Consider the following 7487-nt stretch of genomic DNA (forward strand, 5'->3'; position numbering starts at 1 on the left):
CAAGAAGATTCCAAGAATTTGCAACCAAAGCTACGTAAAAGATGATTAAACTGTGGATGATTTCCTCAGAACCATGTAATGAGGACAGGAGATAATTGTACAGCTTAGTTTCCAGATTGGCGAAGGGTTACTTTCTTGAAATGTGACCGTCTTGTCTGTTGAAACCTAACATAATTGTGTACTTGAATATACACCTTACACAAGGTAAGAGGATGACATCCAACCAAGATGCTTGTCAGAACCACTACCATTGTTCTTCGTATCTCAAAAAAGCATGTATAATTTAGGTGTAAGTAAGTTATGCAGCTTATTTTTAAAAGACAACTATAAAGCACAGTATCCCAGGGCAATATCTTCGGCATGCTGACTTGTAAAGATGGATGGGACAGTAACTAATGACCTTCCATAAGAGACCCAGAAGAACAAAATAGCTGCAGACTGCATACTTGCTGGAGCTTACTGTGGGGCAAAACCAAGTGGGGTGAAAAAATACTCATTGTTCACACATTCTCTGATTTTACAGCATGGAGGTTACGGCATTCAAGCACGTTGCCTGAATAATTCTGACTCGGGGTTTCCTGGGCCAGGGCCTAAGCGAAGGACAGTTCTAACCGAGGCCAACACTTAGCTCTCAGCTTCACGGCAGCCAAGGAAAAGTGATGATTTATGTGTCTTTTGTTATCTGACACTTAAAGAATCACCAGTTCTTTAGGAGATAAACTATGAGGGAAGCTGGTCCTGGGACACTGAGCAGCTAAGGCAGGGACTTCAGTGGAAATTTCCAAAACATGGCCTTTCTTGTCAAGAGACGAGAGATGAATGTGCCAAGATAACTCTGTAAAACATTTTGACAGCGCACTCAAGTGATTTAATCGTCAGAACCTTCGGACACAGCCATATTAAGAGGAGGGCACTAAGAGGACTGATGTGGTCTATTTGGTTTTTAAAGCTGAAAGTAGAGTTAAAGAATGATCTAAACTGAGTTTCAGGAGTCGAGTTAGAAACCCATTATCTACCCGGACGGCATGGCTCAGTGGTTGGGCATTGACCTGGGATCCAGAGATCGCGGTTTGATTCCTGGTCGGCACAGGCCTGGGTTTTGGGCTCGATCCCCAGTGGGGGGCGTGCAGGAGGCAGCCGATCAATGACTCTCTCATCATTGGTGTTTCTATCTCTCGCTCTCCCTTCCTCTCTCTGAAATCAATAAAGATATATTTAAAAGAGAAAGCAAAGAAAAGCCATTATCTCCTTTACCACTTTTTCCAAGTTCCTTTTCCTTTGTTCTATTTTGGTTTATTTGTGGATTAAAAAGTAAATAATATATGTATTAACATGAGAGGGGGCTCCCATACAGAACACTGGCTTCAGCCAAGGAGAGCACTGGAGGATGAGCTTTGGACTGGGCTGAATTGTTTCTGGAACCTGTCTCCTGCTTCCTTCTGGGGCTCCACTTTCCCAGGGGACTCTCTCAATTTCACTGCCTCTATCACCTCCCAGTCAGGCCTGTAGGAACGTGCCATCCTACTTTTGAACTCTACCCAACCTTGGCCAAAACAGACTTTCTCCGGCTCCCCTGAGCACTCATTCATTCATTCATTCATTTGCTGATAGTGCAGCATCTTTGCAGTGCTGGACGCTCATCTAGATCCTGAGCAGCAGAGAAGAATGAGGCCGACTCCTAGATTCTTTACCGAATGGAGCTGTCATTGCAGTGGAAGAAGATACAATAAACATAAATGTAAATATAACAAGTGTCAGCATGAGGACCATTAGAGACTGTGTAGTGTTTACAGGAACTTACATACTTTAAGGGAGAATACGAAGAAATGATTATAAAAAAAAACAAATAACAGGTATTTCCATGTGAAGCTTTTTAAAGCACAGTTTTGTTCTTTTTAAATGACCATCCTCTGGCTCCTCCTGCCATCTTTCCGGGCCTCCCTAATGGTGCACATGACTGTCCTGGCATGTGATTGTCCTGGCTGCTGCCCTCAAGAGTATCAATGATGCCAAAAGAGAGACAAATGCCAGGTTCTCATTAGGCCACACTCCAAAGTCTTCGTCTGGTTTCTCACTGTGATGATGAAGCATGGTGACATCGGTGAATTTGAAATCATTAATGATCATAGAGCTGGGAAAATTGTTGTGAACCTAACAGGCAGGTCAAACAAGTCGAGTGATCAGCCCCAAACTTGATCTAGAAAAATGGCAGAACACCCTGCTTCCATCCCACCAACTTGATTTCATTGTTCTGATAACCTCAGCGGACATCATGGACCAGGAAGAAGCAAGATGAAAACACACAGGAGGGAAAATCCTGGGATTCTTTTTCTAAGAATGTAATGCATACACGCAAATAAAATGCCTCCGTGCACTCTGGTGCTTCAAAAAATATAAAATAAAATAATAAAATAAAATAAAATAAAATAAAATAACCATCCTCTAGCTTCAAAGAGTTGGTTCTTTGCCACTAGCCTGTTGTTTTCTGTGTGGTCTCAGCCATCTTGCTGGTTTAGCCCTCAAAAATCTGTTCTAATGCTTGTCTTATCTCCTAGACTCAACATTTTTCTCTTTTCAAACATCACTGCCAAGAAGCCCTCAATTTCAGACGAGTCAATGGCCCAGTAAATTGCCTAATGCAGTCAGTCTATAGCTCCACCAATCCCTAGTGCAGGCTCAGATTGCTCACGTGGAAAATACTGCTTGGGGCATGTCACCACCAAGGACTATGAAATGAGGGAACTGTCACAGGAGGGAAATATTGAATGAGAATCAGGGAGAAGTCAAAACTTCCAAGGGATTAGAATAGAGATATGCAGATCTCTCTGATGACTCTCAGTCTGGTTAAAGACCCTAATAATACAACAGAAGATGTTTGCGCATCTAAACAAGGTGTCACTGTAATATGGACATTTGCAAGTAGAGAGGGTCCAAAAACAACAGTTAGAAAGGCTGGTGTTGGCGGTGCCATCCATGGACAGGATGCAGGGTCTTTACCTGGCAGGTGTACCCACCAATTAGGAAAAGGAAGGAAATCAGGCAATTACAGCCATATGTCATTAAACATTTGAATCATAACTTCCGTTTCTCTGAATCCATACTTATCTAAAAAATATCCTGTGATTTGGTTTCTCATGACCTACTTGAACTTGGGCCCACTTGTCAGTTATATTTCATATCAAAATGAATAAACTGGAATTTTGATTAATGTGATTTGATGCATTGGCAGTCTTTCCCCCCGAGCTTGATCAAATCTGGAACACTCACCAAATCTAGTTTTTAAGTCCCCAAAAAACTGTAGGTTGCATTCATCATCCATTTGTTCAATTAAATATTTTCGGAAGTTTCTTACAGCCCAATCATTGTGCTTAGGAATATAGCATGGAACAAAATAGACACAATCCTGACCATCGGAGAGCTTTCAAGCCCGTAGGTGCAGTAAGATATGATAAAGGTTTTTTTGGCATCAGTGTTTAGAAAAAAGAAAAACACTGAGTGTAAAGAAGTGACCGGGCTCAGGAAGGCCTTCTGGAGTAAACAGTGTCTAAACAGACTGGAATTAGGAGTTTGTGCAGTGAATGGGGCAGGAGGAGGGAGAACATAGTGGAGGAAATGAGGGGAAAGAGAGGCAGGGCGAGGTGAGGGAAGAGAGAAGTTCAGTTGGGCTGGCATTTTGAATGCTTGGGGTGGGGATGGCGCAACAGGACAGACAGAGGGCCTGGTGGTCAAGTTGGAAGGAAATGGGGCTTTACTCTCAGGGCGACAGGGAGCCACTGCATAACCTCGCCGTGAACTAGCACGATCAGATTCGGGTTAGATGTTCAAGGGCAATGAAAGAAAAGGATACACAATAAAAGATATGCAGAAGAAAACGATTGCTGCGATGCCCTTAAAAGCGATTATCAAGAAAGATACGAACGCTATTTAATAAACTTTTGGCGGTCTTTCCACGAGGCCCATGAAAGGGGCATTCATAAATTAATCACCACAATCTCAGACGGACGGCACTGCCTGGAAGTCCTAACGTGTTTCTCTGGCTCACTCACGTATCCCCTCCACTCAGTGACTGTTTTGAAACTCTCACTTTCCTCAAACCTCTGATTCTGTCACCTCCCTCCTTCTCCACAGCTTTTTAGAGTAAATGGAAGCCATCAGCCAAGACCTCTCTCAGCTTCTCTGAATTCCCTGCACCTCTGTTCAGCCTCTCGTGGCCTGTGGTGCAGGAGGAGGTGTTCTTTCTTCCTGGCCTCAGGACTGCACTCCCTCCGCTCACAATGGTCCCTTCTCTCTCCTGGGGCTTCAACCTCTCCCTGCTCATCTGCATCTTAAAACAAAGCAAAACCCAACGAAAAAATACACCTTGATCTGCACGCTCTCCAACTACCCCCACGTTTCTCTCCTCTCCTTTATAACCAAACTTCTTAAAAAAAATTTTTTTTAATGTTTTTTAATGATTTTAGAGAGAGAGGAAGGAGAGGGAGAGAGAGAGAAACATCAATGTGAGACAGAAACATTGATCGTTTGCCTTGCACCCTGCCTGAGGCCTGAACCCGCCAACTGGGCATGTGCCCCTCCCGGAAACAAACTGGCCATCTCCCAGTGTGCAGGGCAGTGCTCAGCCACCGAGCTACACTGACCAGGCTACAGCCAAATTTCTTGAGAGGTGAATAGACTTATGTTTTCTGTCTCCTCGCCTCTCATTGCTGGACCCACTCATGTTACATCCATGTGGCACATGTCAGGGCCTCCCGGGGCCCTTCCCATCATTGGTGCTCATTTACCTGATCGCCTAGCAGCATTGGACACAGTAACAATTATTTTCCTTCTTGAAACTTCCATCCTTTGGCCATTGGATATGGGGATTCCTTCATGCTCTGTCCTAAGCTCTGCTCTCATTCTATACCCCGCTTGGTAAGTCTCACCTCTGCCAGCAGCTGCAGGCACTACCTACATGCTAATGAGTCCCCAGGTGACCTCTCTAGCCCCAGCTTCTCAACTCCAGACCTAGCTGACTTCGCTCCTCTGCTTGGAGGTCTCAAACGTTCACCAAGCTCCACAGCTTCAGGGCTGAATTTGTTCCCTCCCTACTCAGAGCTGGTCCTGTTTCGCGGCTCCCTCGCTCAGCATTGGACCCCCACGAAGTGCACAATCTGTGTGTCGTCTTCAGCCTATCGCTTTGCACCTTCCAAATTCAACACAACAGAGTTCTGCTCATTTAACCTCCTAAGTGGGTCTTAATTTTTCCTCCACTGTCACACTCTAGGCTAAACGACCTCTAAGGAATTTCAATGAAACCAGGTAGCATACAGACTTCTTGAGGTCCCCCCTCCCGAAGCCATCCCCTTACCTTCAGATTTAGCTAGTCCCAGTGGCCATGGGTCTTCAGAGCATCTAATATTGAACCAGGGGATAGCAGTGAAGTGACGCTTAACAGCTTTCTGTTATGAGCAAAATAAAAATTTATAAAACTGTAATGTCTAAATTCTTGCATTCTTCTTTGGTTACATTTTACTTAAATTGTATTCTGAAAAAGGCTGCCATTTGAAAAACTTCAGTGTGTACTTGACAACTATTAATTATTTAGTGGCAAGCAGTGAGGATTGTAAAAGATTAAAACTTGCTGAAAACGGTGCGCAGAGCAGATTTTTAAAAGGGATACGCACCAGTGAACAAAAATTGATGGCAAAACCCTACTTTACATACACTCAGGGTAAAGCTAAGGGGAAAGTAAATACTAAGTGGAAACTGAATACAAAGCAGCTTCCAATAAGGAAATGGGTACTTTCACAGGCACCTCGGTATGTGAGTAGCACCTACGGTTAAATAGCCTTTTCACACCTCCAAGCGCTCCCCGGGGGAGGTCATCCTCTGCGTAGGAGCAGTTCCACGCGGACACTCCCCCAGCGGGGCGGCCTGGGCGGCGAGCTCTTCAGGATGAATGGCCAACGAGTAACCATGACAACAGCCTCGCTAACAGTTGGCACTGCCTCTTAGAAAGAATATCGTTCAAGGTCAAACTCTTCCTTTGTGAAGAGGCCTTATCCTGTGCCTCTGCGCAGACTTGTTGTTGAACAGCAGCCAAAACTGAGGTTCTCTGATTGTTCGCCGAATGGCCCTGCTAGTCCCTCCCGCGGGTCCCGCCAGGACTTCCTATGTCTGTCGTTTCTCCTTGGACCGCCAGAGTTCCTCCATCTCCTGGAAACCGCTCTGTTGGGGCCGGAGTTGGCATGGTGGCCATGGAATCCTGTCACGCTGTCCTTTCGTCATTGAGCCGAGTGGCTCATCAGCTGTGACCAAGACCCGGGTTGGAGCCGGTCTTCCCAGAGCTGGATGAAGCCTGCAGGGACCCAGGGGGAAGGACCACCCGGGGATCCTTCCAGTCGCCTCCTGTGTCTGTGGTCTCTACATGTGTTTGATCGCACATATCTATCCGTAAATATTTTGAGCATGTACCCCCAATATATATTTTTATAAATAATAAATATAATTATATGCCAAAATCTACATATTAAATAGATTAAGTATATTATGTAGCTCAAATGTTAATATTGTATATTGTATAGATTAAATATGAAATATATGGTGTCGCAAAAAATGTATACACACTGTAACAGCTGATAGCTGTTAAATGAAATGTATTTTAATAAAAACTGCATATACATTTTAATAAACACTATACATTTTTTAGGACACCCTGTATGTTAAGTATATATTAAATAGTAAAGCTTAATATATTTCTTCAGAAACGGTAGATCTAGTATTTTCTTCCCGCTCTTTAGCGGACTGTTTTGCATACCTGGTAAGTTGCTCATGTAGCGTTTTGAAGATCATTGCTATTCACTGTGCCAGTGAACGCTCTAAAATACAAACCTCTCCCTGCTTAAAATCCTTCAATGGCATCACATTGCTCTCAGGATGAAGTCCAAGTTCCTTGACACGGGTTCTAAAGTCAGGCTGGCCCTGATCTCGCCACTTGACCATCCATAATTCAGAATCACAGCGTTTGTCTTCTCTCTATGCCGCGTATTTTCTCCCTTCGGGGGCTTTGCAGACTTTTCCCTCGCCATAGAAATCCTTCTCTCCGCACAGTCGTCCAAAGAACTGCAGTTTCCAGAAAATTCCCCCGGATCTCTTCCTGCACCTCCTGCCTTGTCAGGATCTGGAACCCGCTCATGGCTCCCCACCGCAAAGGGGCTGGTTTTTTATGTGACATACACCGTAAGTAGCTCGTTGCAATTATGGACTCACTAGTGAACTCGCTAAATGTCGGGGCGAGTTTTTAATGAAAAGGCTTGGGTTTTGCAAGTGTAAAAGGTGCCGTTATGAAAGAGGCCCCATCTCCTTCCTCACCCAACAGGTGCCAGCTCCGGTGCTGGGAGCTGGGGGGGAGGAAGGACACTCCTCTTCTTTCTCTCCCGCCCTCCCCCTCCCGTCGGGTCCGGGCCCCACCGTGGTCTGGGGCACTGATCTTCATGGCTCCTGCTCAG

The 7487-nt window shown here is 44.9% G+C and overlaps 1 pseudogene across 1 annotated transcript; it reads left to right on the top strand.

Annotated features, from left to right (window-relative positions):
• The first annotated feature begins 1966 nt into the window (after positions 1–1966).
• Positions 1967–2335, top strand: LOC308553614 (small ribosomal subunit protein uS8 pseudogene; annotated as a pseudogene). The gene has a single exon. The product of its transcript is annotated as a small ribosomal subunit protein uS8 pseudogene (transcript).
• The last annotated feature ends 5152 nt before the right edge of the window (positions 2336–7487 follow it).

This window comes from Miniopterus schreibersii, assembly GCF_964146895.1.
Source record: "Miniopterus schreibersii genome assembly, chromosome: 2".
NCBI lineage: Eukaryota > Metazoa > Chordata > Mammalia > Chiroptera > Miniopteridae > Miniopterus > Miniopterus schreibersii.